The 13,612-nt window shown below is 51.7% G+C and overlaps 2 non-coding genes and 1 pseudogene across 2 annotated transcripts; 2 read left to right on the plus strand and 1 right to left on the minus strand.

Annotated features, from left to right (window-relative positions):
* Positions 1-1,169: 1,169 nt before the first annotated feature.
* LOC133106467 (U2 spliceosomal RNA) lies at positions 1,170-1,367 on the minus strand. Its single transcript, XR_009704505.1, has one exon. It is a non-coding gene; the product is annotated as a U2 spliceosomal RNA (small nuclear RNA).
* Positions 1,368-12,272: 10,905 nt separating this feature from the next.
* LOC133106583 (U2 spliceosomal RNA) lies at positions 12,273-12,475 on the plus strand (annotated as a pseudogene).
* Positions 12,476-12,823: 348 nt separating this feature from the next.
* Positions 12,824-12,939, plus strand: LOC133106097 (U5 spliceosomal RNA). The gene has a single exon (XR_009704274.1). It is a non-coding gene; the product is annotated as a U5 spliceosomal RNA (small nuclear RNA).
* The last annotated feature ends 673 nt before the right edge of the window (positions 12,940-13,612 follow it).

The raw sequence follows: 13,612 nt of genomic DNA on the forward strand, positions 1-13,612 counted from the left end.
TATTTCAGCTTTTAAAAGGAATAAAAACCTAAAAGATTTGTTGGTTCATGCTTCTTTGGTCAGTGAGAGACAACAGAATGCACATTTTAGATCGATCAAGTTTTTAATGAATAAACATACAAATCTGAGTGCTCCAGTTTGGCAAAGTTTCCAACTGGATTCATCAAATTTAGTTTATGTAATTGAGTGCAGAGTTTGCAACAAACTGCATATTGGACAGACAAAGAACAAACTATTGCAACGCTTAAAACAGCACATATATAATATTGATCGATCAGTTAAATTAACAGAACTTTATGTGCATTTTCGCACACATGGTAGAAATAATCTGACTATCTCAGGACTAGAGTCTGGGGTGGGATGGTCCAGAAGTCAGAGATGTGCCACAGAAAACAGAAAATTGAAAACAGTTTTACCCAATGGTCTAAATGAATTGGAATAATGATTTTGGACCTGGGATCATAGGGGATGGGTATATAATAAAAGGACCTTGAGGTGGGGAGTATATGTTCGTGCCTATATGTATTGAAAGGGTAGGAACATGTATGAATTTTAATTATTTATTTTTGGCTATTTTATAGCACTTATTTTTAGCACTTGGGTAAGTATATAATAATTGATGCTCCCCTCAGACTAAAATAAAAATAAAAATTTTGTTAGTTTGATAGAGGCCTTTTTACGATTCCCCGTCGTTTGGTTTTTAGGGACCATGCCCTAGTCCTGAGGCCTAATCGTTCTCCAATTCTACTAATGGGATATGGGTTTCTGGTGGATCTCATTTACTTTGAGAAGGAAGAAGCATATGATGGAAATTTGTGTGCCTGTGCTCTCTGTTGACCCTTGTGGTCTTCAGAAAATCTTCCCCTGACCTAACCCTAACCCTAACCCTAACCCCTTCCCAGCCACTCCCACTGACCCGGGGTTGCCACTGCTGCCAGCCGGCCGGACAATCCGAGAGGGAAGGTGGGAAAAGCAAGACAGCGCAATAACAAACAGTTACGTCCCGCACAGAAAACTACATCATTTTGCTAAAAAACAGAGGCAAGCACACAAGGGCACATATTCACCCTATTTACAACACAATTTACTTACATACATACACCAAAAAAAGGGGGGGGGACAGGGCAACCCACCCACCTAATAAACAACCTTTTTTTGCACAAAACTTGGAGAGGCGCACCGTTCCCGAACGCACTGCAATAACGGGTCGATGCTTGAAGCGGACGGAGCAAGCTCCTTCTCCGACTCCCTGTGCCAAAAATCTGTTTAATATATAGTCCCCTGATAGGGGACGTATCAGATATTAAACTGATAAGACCAGATTTTGTTTTTAAAGGTTTTTATTGTATCAATACATTAAAAGAAGTTACAATACATTATTTCCAAGGGCAAGTCATTACAGGAATAAATAACAAATCTTAAATAACAAAATTACATTCCAGTAAAAAAAAATATATACATAAATACAATAAAAGGCATGTCATTTTATTAAAATTCCCACCATGACCCTTTACCCTTCCCTTTTTTTTTTTTAAACCACACAACTGTTTAAAATAGCCAACAGGATCCTTAAAACAGATGACCTTTGTACCGGGCAGCGGTGGGCGCTCTTAAACAACCTGCCTTCACACCGCCCCTGTTACCTCGTCATAACAGATCCAGGCCGGTCAGGCTGGCCCTCCCGGCCCCATTATCATTGTCCAGGCTGCATGCCCCCATGCCCCCTTGGCCCAGTCCACACCTCTTCTCCGCCGGTCTCGCCACATGTAGTCTCTGAGGGAGGCAAACGCCACCCTCCTCAGTGCCTCCGGTGACAAGGCCCTGTTCTCCTTCAGCCACACATTGCGGGCAGTCCAGATGGCCTGTTTCAGACAGTTTATGGCCAGCCACAGGCCCCTCCACTGGCGTGAGGTCCTTCCCCTGCCCACGCCGTACAGCACCATCTGGCACTGCAGGGTCAGTCCCGCTCCCAGCAGCAGCTGGATCAGGGGCCCGCACTGTGTCCAGAGGGTCCTTGCCACCGGGCAGTCCCACAGGCAGTGGCGGACCAACTCCTCCTCTTCACACCTGGGCCAAGGGCACTTTGCAGTCCTGGCCAGTCTCCGGGCATGCAGCACTCCTTGGACCGGGAGGACCCCATGCGCCGCCAGCCAGGCCAGGTCTCTATGGCGATGCAGCAGCTCTGGGTGGGCCACAGCGTTCCAAACTTCTTCCGGCTGGCCTACTGCCAGCTCACGCACCTGGCTCACCGGATCCCTACCCTGCACAAAGGACAGGAGAGACTTGTGGTTAGTTAAAACCCCCGCTCCCACCCCTTCCAACCCCATCTTCTTTAAAAAGGCCTTCATCTTCATATACCCTCCCACCATTTTAAAAGCCAAAGGCACCGATAACGGCACCTTCACCACCCCAATGCTTTTAAAATAGGCCCCGCTAAAAAACTTGACAAAAAAGGACGCTTTACAAGACAGGGACAGACACAAGGACACCTGCAGCGCCACAAAGTGGCACCACAACACAGAATAAAAATCCAGAACCCCCTTCCCCCCCTTCTCTGGTTTCTTTTTAGTGACTGTCCTGGGCAACCGTTCCCACTTTGTTCCCCAGAAAAAATAAAACAAAGCACGATCAAGACGGGACAACACGGCACGAGACGGCACAAACACAACACTCACAAACAGCCACAGAGGTAAAATCACAGATTTTAAAATTAGAATTTTCCCCTCCAACGATAATTCCCTTTGCTTCCATAACTGTCGCCGTTTTTCTGTTGTTTTTAAAATTCCCGCCCTGTTCCCATCCCCCCGTCCGTCAGAATTAAAATGGACCCCGAGGATTCTCACTTGGTCAGGTCTTACAGTCATTGGCATTCCAGAGAGTTCGGTCTCTGTCCAACGTCCGTACAGTTTCAGGTCACACTTGTCTTTGTTGAGTCTTGCCCCTGAGGCCCTCCCAAACCACACTGTCCTGTCAACAGTCCGGTCAATGGAAGGCTGGTCAGTGCAGAGTACGGTCACGTCATCCATGTATAAAATGCAGCGGGCCTCCTGCCCACCGCTCCCTGGAATGCCCAGCCCTGATATCCGGGTATCCCTTCTCAACACTTGTGCCAGTGGCTCTATACAGCACACAAACAGGAGTGGCGATAACGGACAGCCCTGGCGGACACCGCAGCGGACGTCTACTGCCTTGGAGAGGACCCCGTTCACCAGGATTCTGCTTCTAATCCCCGTATACAGAAGCCCCACCCGTGCTAAGAACCCAGCCGAAAAGCCCATTTTCCCCAGCACCTTGAACAGGTACTGGTGCAAGACTCGATCGCACGCCTTTTCAAAATCTAAATTTAGCACGGCGAGCCGAATATTTCTGTCTCTCGCATAACAGATGGCGTCTCTTACCAGTACGAGGCTGTCAGTGATCCTCCTTCCAGCCACAGCACAAGTTTGATCCGGGTGGATCACGTCAGGTAAAACCGTCCTCATCCTCAGGGTTAAAATCTTGCTCTAGAGCTTAAAATCAAAATTTAAAAGGGTGATCGGGCGCCAATTCTTAATATCCAACCTGTCCCCTTTTTTAAAAATTAAAGTGACCACCCCCTCTCTAAAACTCTTGGGCAACATTTTCAAATTTTCAAATTCATTAAAAATATTTAAAAGGTCTGATTCTATTAAATACCAAAATTCCCATGGCAGCCCATCCAATCCCAGTGCTTTGCCTTTTTTAAAAGACTTAAAACTGCAAATTAGCTCTTCCCTCCCAATTCCTCCCTCCAAAATGTCTCTATCCTCCACCACCCCCTCTATAAAATTTTGCACCTCCCCCATCCTTTCCTCCTCTACCTCCTTTTCCCTAAATAAATTACGATAAAACCCCTCTACCACCCTCAGCATGCCATCGGTATCCGTATTTAAAACTCCATTCTCCCCCCTCAGACCCTTCATTAAAATACTTCTTGATAAAATCTTCTTAAAAAATATCTCGAACATTTTTCTCCTTCCTCAATCTCCTTTTCTCTACTCCTAAAAATGATGCTTTGGCATTTCTTTTCTGTTAAAATCTCCATCTCTTTTTTCACCTCTTCATATTCTTTATTAAAAGCAAACCCCATATTTATTAAATTTCCATACCGGTTTAATCTTTTTTGTAGTCCCACCCACACCCTCCTCTCCTTTGCATTTTTCTCCCTCCCCTGCCTAATAAAAAATCCCTTTACTTGTTTTTTTCCCATTCCCACCACTCAGCCCGGGTCTCATAAAAACACTGGAGAGTTTGCCATTCTTTATATACTTCATTAAAGGCCATCACTACTGCCGGGTCCTCCAACAACCGGCAGTTCAGTTTCCATATTCCCCTGCCGACTGCTACACCTGACTTCACAGCCAGCGAGCAGCACAGCAGGGAATGGTCTGAGTAGAATACCGGGCTCAGAGACGATGCCAGACCAGCAAAACCCCTGGCAAAGAGGAAGTCAATCCTCGATGCTCGGGATCCATCACTTGTGCGCCAGGTAAAACCCTCCTGCCCCGGGTTAAGTGCAGAATAAATATCTGTGAGTTTAAAATCATTAATTAAAATTTTCAAATAAAAGGACGTTTTGTCCATTTTAAAATCCTCCCCTGCTCCCCTCCGCCCAGCCCTGTTTAAAACACAATTAAAATCCCCAACCAATAGCAGAGGAGCTCGCCCTAAAAGATATGTGGGAAGCTCCTGAAGGAGCTCCCAGTGCTCCTGCTTCCCCTGCGGGCAATAAATATTTAAGAGGTTAAAAGTGCATTCATTAAAATAGAGAGATACTGATAAAACTCTGCCTGTTCTCACCACTGTGCTCCCCTTCACCTCAATGTTTCTGTTCTTCACCAGCACTGCCACACCGTCCGCCCGATTGGAGTGGGAGCCGCTCCAGAGAGATGGCCCCTGCTGCCATAGGTCCTCCCACATCTTGTAGGAGGAGCGATATGGCAGCCCACACTCCTGTAGGCAAATCACATCTGCTTGCACACTTTCCAAAGCACACAACACAGATCTTGGCCGCTTTAATGTCCTCACGCTGCATACATTAATGGTTGCCACCGTGAGGGGCATGTGCTGGGAAGCCATTTTATTCATATTCATATTCAAGAAGTGGGGTTAAAACAGGCAGAGTGAATTAAAAACACCACAACGTTAAAAGAAATGCCATACTCACCATCACTTTAGGAGCCCACTGCCACCTGCTGGTGACCCAGCAGATGACGATGGTTCTGTGTCGGAAATGTACGGGGCTTGATTTGGGGCCTGTTCCGGGTAGATAGGGGAGGAGCCCGATGACCCGCTGTCAGACAGCCCAGCCATCAGGCCCCACCTCTCCCTCACCCCCCTTTTCTTCTTCCCCGTCCCTTCAGATCCAGTCTCTGCTCCTCTTTTCCGGACAATTCCGTCCACGAGCATTTCCTCATCACTCTCCCCCTCTGTTACAGTCTCCATGAAGACAGAGTCAGAGTCAGAGTCAGAGTACAGAGACTCAACGGGTTCACAGGCCATTTCTTTCTCCCTGTTCTCCCCCTCCTTCACTTCCACCTCCTCACCTGCACCTTCTTTCCCGGCCACGCCCACACTCGTTCCCTCATTTACTCTCACATTCTCACCCGCACTCTTCCCACCAGCCGCGCCCACACTCATTCCCTCATTAACTCTCACATTCTCTCCACCTGCCTCTCCCTCGTTCTCGCTCACATTCTCACCAGCACCCTTTCCACTAGCCACACCCACACTCGTTCACTCGTTTGTGCACACATTCTCTCCACCTGCCTCTCCCTCATTCTCTCCAAGATTCTCACTCACTCCACTCATTCCAGCCACGCCTTGACCACCATTTCCACCTTCTGCCCCTTCTTGGGCTTCCTCGCCCTTTCCCTCTTCCTTCTCCTCCTGCTCCTTCCTCATGGCCTCCCCCTCCTCCCGCTGCCTCTCCCGGGCGTCAGCCCTCGCCTGTTTAGCCCTGTTAGCGTAGGAATCAGGGCAATCTCTGAACAGGTGGTTTGACGACCTGCAGAGATTGCACCTGATTCCGTTCTTGCACTCAGCAGCGAGATGCCCCACCTCCCTGCACCGATTGCAAAAAATGACCTGGCAGGCCTCTGCCAGGTGACCATAGGCCCCACATTTCCGACACAGTTTTGGCTGGCCTTGATAGAAGACCAGCCCTCTATTTTCCCCCAGAACAATGAGGGAGGGCAGATGTCTCAACCCCCCATAACCAGTTCTGTCCTCCACCAATTTCACCGGAACCTTCCAGCTCCCCATCCAGATACCATCAATGTCTAAGATTTTCTGTGCTGGCCCCCTAACAAGACAGTAGTTCGCCAGCCAAGATACCAGGTCCTCTGGCTCCACTGTCTCGTTAAACATCTTGAAAATTATGTATTTGACGGAGTCATCTGTGAGCCTCTCAATGTCAAACATTGAGAGGCTGTCTTTACTCTTTTCCAGGGTGTTCCAGAAGGAACCCAACAGCTGGGGGGTTCTGAAGCTTACATCAAAGCCCTTCCCTCTGGGCAACACAACCAGACAGTTAATATCCCCTGGTACAAATTTTAACGCCCCCATTAGAAGCTTCCTGGAGAAGTCCAAACGGGACATCTCCAGGAGCTTCCCTTCCTTCTCCCTCAGGGAGAAACGGACACAGCAGTGCCTCCGGGCGCCGACCCTAGCAGCCGCCATCCCGGATACGCCACCACACCCAAAAAAACTAAACCACAAACAAACAAGTTTACAAAAAGGTTCAAAGCACACTGAGACCAAAAGAAAAGCAAGCCCAAAAAGGGCCTTACCCTCCCGGAGGACCCCCTCACTCCTCTCCAGTTCGGCTCCTCCACACACCTGTACCCACAAGAAAAAAAAGAGACACCAAACAACAAAAAGAACAACTATTATCTTACTTACAATTTCTTAGACGCAAAACGACTCCTCTCATACCAGGTGGTATCTGCCCCGAGCCCGGTCCGGGGGCACCGGGAGGGCGCCGTCGGGAGGGGCCAGTTTGTGGTTATCGCTTCTCGGCCTTTTGGCTAAGATCAAGTGGTTTGAGTTGGGGAGAAGAGAACACTCTGTAAGTATGGCGACGAATAATTGGAGAGCTGTGAGGAATACGGCGAGGGTGAAGTGGGCAGGAGTCCCTGGGGGCATGCCACAGAGGGAGGAGTTCGTGAAGTCTTTCGTGTTGGAGAAGTTTTCGTTGACGGAGAAGGAAATCTTGGGGATTCAACGGAACGGAAGGGAGGAATTTGTGGACATAGCCTTCAGGGGACCGGATGCGTTCAAGGCCTTTATGGAGCGGAGTAAGAGGGAAGACCTGGGGCCATTCCGAGTGGAGTCCATGGAGAGGAGGAACCACAGGGTGGTTATTGTCAATCTATTTGATATGAATGTGCCAGACGAGGCTGTCGGGAGGTACCTGGAGAGGTACACCAGGGTGGAGGCCGGACCCAGATACCGGAGGGACGCCTACGGATTCTGGAATGGCCAGAGGGTGTATGAGGTCCTGCTACGGGAGAGCGACCATGGCTACGAGGGCTACCTCCATCCTCCAGCCCTCTGCATGGTCGAAGGGGTGAAGGGCCACATTACTTATTCCAGGCAGCCTCCTTTTTGTCGGAGGTGCATGGAGGTGGGCCATGTCGACGCGGGGTGCAAGTCGGTGGTGTGCCATAACTGCCGACAGCGAGGGCACATGGCAGCTGAGTGCAAGGAGCCACGCACCTGCAACATCTGCGGCTCTGGGGATCACCTCATGAGGGCATGCCCTGAGCGCCGCCGCACCTACGCCGACGCGGCCAGAGAGAGGGCAACGCCTACACCAGGGCTAGCGGGGGCGGAGAGGCCTACAGCAGGCCCAGCAGGGGTTGAGAGGCCTACAGCAGGCCCAGCAGGGGTTGAGAGGCCTACAGCAGGCCCAGCAGGGGTTGAGAGGCCTACAGCAGGCCCAGCAGGGGTTGAGAGGCCTACAGCAGGCCCAGCAGGGGTTGAGAGGCCTACAGCAGGCCCAGCAGGGGTTGAGAGGCCTACAGCAGGCCCAGCAGGGGTTGAGAGGCCTACAGCAGGCCCAGCAGGGGTTGAGAGGCCTACAGCAGGCCCAGCAGGGGTTGAGAGGCCTACAGCAGGCCCAGCAGGGGCTGAGAGGCCTACATCAGGCCCAGCAGAGGCTGAGAGGCCTACACCAGGCCCAAAGGAGGCGGAGAGGCCTACAGCAGGCCCAAAGGAGGCGGAGAGGCCTACAGCAGGCCCAGCAGGGGCTGAGAGGCCTACACCAGGCCCAACAGAGGCTGAGGGGCCTACACCAGGCCCAGTGGAGGCTGAGGGGCCTACACCGGGCCCAACGGAGGCGGAGGGGCCTACACCGGGCCCAACAGAGCACAGCAAGGTGGAAAGCAGGAAGGGGGAGCAGAGAGGGCCTACACCGGGCTCAGCGGGGCCTAGCACGGAAGAAGGCCCGATCCCAGACACCGAGCTGGAGCTCGGCAGCATGGAGGGGAGGGAGACGGCGGGTGAAGGCAGCGGGGGCTCTGATATGGAGGAGCCCATGGAGGAGGAGGCCGTCATCAGGCTGAGGGGAGAGAAGAGGAAGGAGAGGCCTGAGATGGCTGGAGCTCCACCAGGGGGGAGGCAGGCGAAGGCCAAGGCCCCGACCAAAGCCATGGCTAGGCCCAAGGACTGGGCCGAAGAGGTGGAGAATGAGATGGGGAGTTCAGAGGCTCCACGGCCAACTGAACAAAGGCTGACCATGGAGAAGATTTTTGGACGGAGGTAGGCTGGAAGCCAAGATTTTTACTAATATACCCTCATGATGGAAAAAACTTTCATGTCTCTAAATGCCAGGGGCATAAAGGAACGGGACAAAAGGGTGGCACTGTTTTTATCGCTAAAAGAGGTGCCGTTTGATGTACTTTTCCTTCAAGAATGCCATTTGGGAGGGGGGAAGGACGTGGCCATTTTTAGAAAGGATTGGGTTTTGGGGCCTTCAGTTTGGTCAGTGGGCAATGTCCACGCAGACGGCTTGGGGATTTTGTTTAAGGGAAGGGGGGTAGTGGTAGAGGAATTCCTGACCATAGTCCCAGGAAAGCTCCTGTGTGTAGATGTTTTGTGGGGGGGGGGAGAAACTAAGATTCATAAATGTGCATGCTCCGTGCAATATCTCAGAGCGTTTGGCTTTTTTCAAGCTTTTGCCAGATTTGTTGGCTACGAATAGAGGTATGATTTTGGGGGGGGATTTTAATGTGTCTGTGGATGAAGGGATAGTGGGAGGAAGGAGGGATTTTTCAGTTCTTTATTTAAAAAAAGAGATTTTGGTTAGGTTTTTATTATTTGATTGTTTTAGGGAAAATGGCCGACAGGGGGAGGGGTTTACATGGGCGAACTCCAGGGGCTGTAGGACTGGACTGGACTATTTCTTTGTCTCAAAATCTTTTAAGTGAAAATTTTTTTTGCTGCTGCCAAGCTGGTCCTCCGACCATTGTGCAATAAAGTGCATATTAGAGGGAGGGGAGCGGGAAAAAAGCAGGATTTGGAGTTTTAATGCAGAACTCCTGGAAGACGCGGTTTTTGTAGAGCAGTTTAAAGAATTTTATTTTGGTTGGAAGGCTTTCAAAGCCCAATTTCCATGCATCTTGGATTGGTGGGAGGTGGTAAAACAAAGGATAAGGGAGTTCTGTGTGGCCTATGGGATAGCGAAGAGAGAGAGAGTGTGGGCACTACAGAGTGAACTACAATACTGGGTGGGCGTGGCAAACAGGGGAGGGAGGGTAGAGGTAGAGGAGGTAAAGGCTTTAAAAGGGAAGATAAAGGCATATTACTTGGGAAAAGTAAGGCGGTTTGCCTTCCTGGCAAGGGTGGAGAGGAGGGAGAAGGATGAGAGGGTAACCCCTTTCTTTTTTAAAGGCGTGAGGGAGCGCCAGAGCGACGGATGGATAGAGGCGATAAGGACAGGCCAGGGGGAGGTAAGGAAGCAGGAGGAAAAATTGGACGCCGCAGCGCTTTTTTACTCTGTGCTGTTTGGGAGGGAGGAGAGGGACACAGAGGAGGGGGACAGGCTGGTAGGGAAGCTCTGGAGAAAGGTAAGGTAGGGACGACAGGAAGCTCTGGGGAAGAAGATAGGCAAGGAAGAGGTAAGGGAGGCCTTGTTCTCCCTAAAAGCGGGGAAGACTCCAGGGAGGGACGGGATCACCAGGGAGCTATATACCCACTTCTGGGGTATAATGGCGAAGGACCTGGTGGAAGTTTTCAAACGGGTGGGAGAAGTGGGGAAAATGCCCCTATCAATGAGGGAGGGGGTAATAAACCTGCTCTTCAAGAAGGGTGAGAGGACAGATCTGGGGAACTGGCGGCCAGTCACACTCCTCTGCACCGACTACAAGGTGCTGGGGAAGGTGCTGGCCAACAGGGCCAAGGGGGTTCTGGGGGAAGTTCTGGGACCAGATCGAACCTGTGCGGTCCCAGGAAGGATGGGGACCCAGAATTTAATTTTGCTCAGGGATGTGCTGAGCTGGGCGAGAAGCAGGAAAGTGGGGGTAGGGGTGATCGGCCTGGACCAACAGAAGCCGTTCGACCGGGTCGACCACACCTTCCTGGTGCAGGTTCTGGGCAGGATGGGGTTCGGAGAGCGGTTTATTTCCTGGGTGAAGACCCTCTATAGTGGGGCCTTCAGCCGGGTAAAGGTAAATGGAGCTCTGAGCGCGGCGGTGTCGCAGGGAAGAGGGGTGAGACAGGGGTGCCCTCTGTCCCCACTACTCTATGTCTGCATTATAGAGCCCCTGGCAGAACTGATGAGGCAGGACAGGGCTTTTAGGGGCCTGCAGATCCCGGGCAGCGGGGGAGAGACCTTAAAGCTGCTGCAGTATGCGGACGACACTACAGTGGTGGTCTCCTCAGACAGGGACATCGAGAGGGTCATGGGCCTGGTGGGTCGGGGTTCAAAGTGAACAACAGCAAGTCGGCAGTGATGGTGACCGAGGGATGGAGAGGGAGGAGGGGGGAGCAGCATGGCCTCGCAGTGTGTGAGGACGGGATGAAGGTGCTGGGGATCCGGTTCAGCAGGGAGAGGGCAGACAGGCTGAACTGGGAACAGTGCCTGGAAAAGGTAAGGAAGAGGGTGGGCTTGTGGAGGGCGAGAGCATTAACATTGACAGGTAAAGTACTAGTGGTGAAGGCGGACTTTTTGCCGCAATTGATTTATTTAGGGAGGGTTTTTCCGATGCCGGCGGTGTGCAGGGTGAAATTGAACCGGTTGATTTTTAATTTCCTGTGGGGAGGGCGGTTAGAGCCGGTAAAACGGGAGGTTTTATTTTTGCCAGTGGAGAAAGGGGGAAGAGGCCTCGTGGACGTGGGCTTAAAGCTAGAGGTGCTATATTTAAAGGGCATTTTTGATACCCTGGTGGGGGATGAGGGCCACAAGTGCTGGCACCTCATGAAGATGTGGGTGGGGACAGCCATGAGAGAGCTGGTGGGGTGGGACAACAGGGGGCCGAGGGCGGAGGACACCCCGTGGTGTTACACAAGGGCAGTTCTCTTTTTAAGAACTCACAGAGAGATCATCGTGGCGCAGGGGCTGTGGGACCATCGGGCCCTCTATAAGGCGATCCTGGGCAGGAGGACGAGGGAGGCAGAGAGGGAGGTGGAAAGGTGCGGAGGGCAATGGAGGTGGTTGACGGCCAGGTGGCTCCCAAACCGGGCAGGAGACCTGAACTGGTTGGGCGGTCTGGGAAGACTACCGGTGAGGGAGAGGATGCACAGGGCTGGCACTGCCAGGAGCCCTTTGTGCCCCAGGGGCTGTGGGAGGGAGGAGATGGGAGGGCATGCCCTATGGGAATGCCCTTTTGCAAGAGTGTTCTGGGGGAGGGCAAACAGGGTGGTGTTTCTCCCGGTATGGGCCACAGCAGTGGACAAAGAGGGGGTCATGAGGGTTGCCGGAGTGGGGAGCCTGAAGGCTGAGGAGAGGGAGGTTTTCAGCCTCCTGGTGAGCTGGGGGAAGCTGGCCCTGTGGGACAGTAGGAACAGGAAAATACTGAATCCCTCAGATGGCACGACGGGGGTGCAGTGTTTCAAGGGGTGGGAGAGAAGAGTGGAGGTGGAGATGAGGGTGTGCGCCCAGGTAGAGGGAAAAAAAAGGGGAGAAAAGAAATGGGAAAAGGTGAAGGCTGCCTTGAGCCTGTAAGAGGCAAATGTGTAAATAGTGTAAATAAAAGTGTAAATAATGAATGTATATGTATTGTCTGTGGGAAAGGGGAAGGGTGGGTATACTGATGGCGTTATGTGTATGTAACGTAAATAAAATGTAAAATGTAATTTGTAAAAATAAAAGTCTCTTAAACAAAAAAATACGTCCCCTATCAGGGGACTATATATTAAACGGATTTTTGGCACAGGGAGTCCGAGAAGGAGCTTGCTCCGTCCGCTTCAAGCATCGACCCATTATTGCAGTGCGTTCGGGAACGGTGCGCCTCTCCAAGTTTTGTGCAAAAAAAGGTTGTGTTTTGTTGTCCTTTATTAGGTGGGTGGGTTGCCCCGTTCTTTCCCCCTTTTTGTTTGTTTGCTTTTTTGTATGTATGTATGTAAATTGTGTTGTAAATAGGGTGAATATGTGCCCTTGTTGTAAGTGTGCTTGCCTCTGTTTTTTAGCAAAATGATGTAGTTTTGTGTGCGGGACGCAACTGTTTGTTATTGCGCTGTCTCGCTTTTCCCACCTTCCCTCTCGGATTGTCCGGCAGGCCGGCTGGCAGCAGTGGCAACCCCGGGTCAGTGGGAGTGGCTGGGAAGGGGGCCGGAGGCGCCTGGTGCGCTGAAAGGTCACATTTCGCTCTGGTTTCTCTTCAGCACGCACAAATCTTTCGCCTTTTACTAAAGATTTCCGTGGAGAGGAACGCACCTGAGTTTGTGCTATTTTTAGATGCTCCGTCCACAGGACGGGGCAGCTTCGAACGGTTTAAGGACAGACGGCAATGTGCGACAGGTATGCGGGTTGCTTGCGAGTCGCCGACGAGCCGAGCCGACTTGCTCGTTTCTGGCTGATCGCCTGCTTGCCCCGTGCGATCGATGCCCCGCTCGCTAAATAGCTTTGGTCGCTGCCTAGAGAGCAGCTATTCAGTAAGTAACTCGGTAGTAAGTACGTAACAGTGTACTCGGTATGTGTTGAGTGTTTTTGGCGGCTGTGCCTGCCAGTGGAGGACAGTGGATCTTGGTGGGAGGAGCCAGCTGAGTCCGGTCGTTACGGTAGCTCGCCAACCGGCCAGTCAGTGCGTGCGCAGGGTTCTTGGGAAGGTGGGGAGGGGGGCCAGCTCCTGGGCCAGGTGGTATCTGCCCCGAGCGCGGTCCGGGGCCACCGGGAGGGCGCCGTCGGCAGGGGCCAGTTTGCGGTTATCGCTTCTCGGCCTTTTGGCTAAGATCAAGATTCTGAGCAAAGCAGAGATCATTTTGAAGATGGCTGGAGTTTGGAGAGTGGTGCGGAATACTGTGCGAGCAAAGTGGACGGGGAGTGCTGGTGCTATGCCCCAGAGAGAGGTGTTCATCAAGAGCTCTGTGTTGGGGAAATTTTCTCTGACTGAGAAGGAGGTGCTGGGCATTCAGCGAAATGGACGGGAGGAGT

This window comes from Conger conger, chromosome 12 (assembly GCF_963514075.1).
Source record: "Conger conger chromosome 12, fConCon1.1, whole genome shotgun sequence".
In the NCBI taxonomy this organism is placed as follows: domain Eukaryota; kingdom Metazoa; phylum Chordata; class Actinopteri; order Anguilliformes; family Congridae; genus Conger; species Conger conger.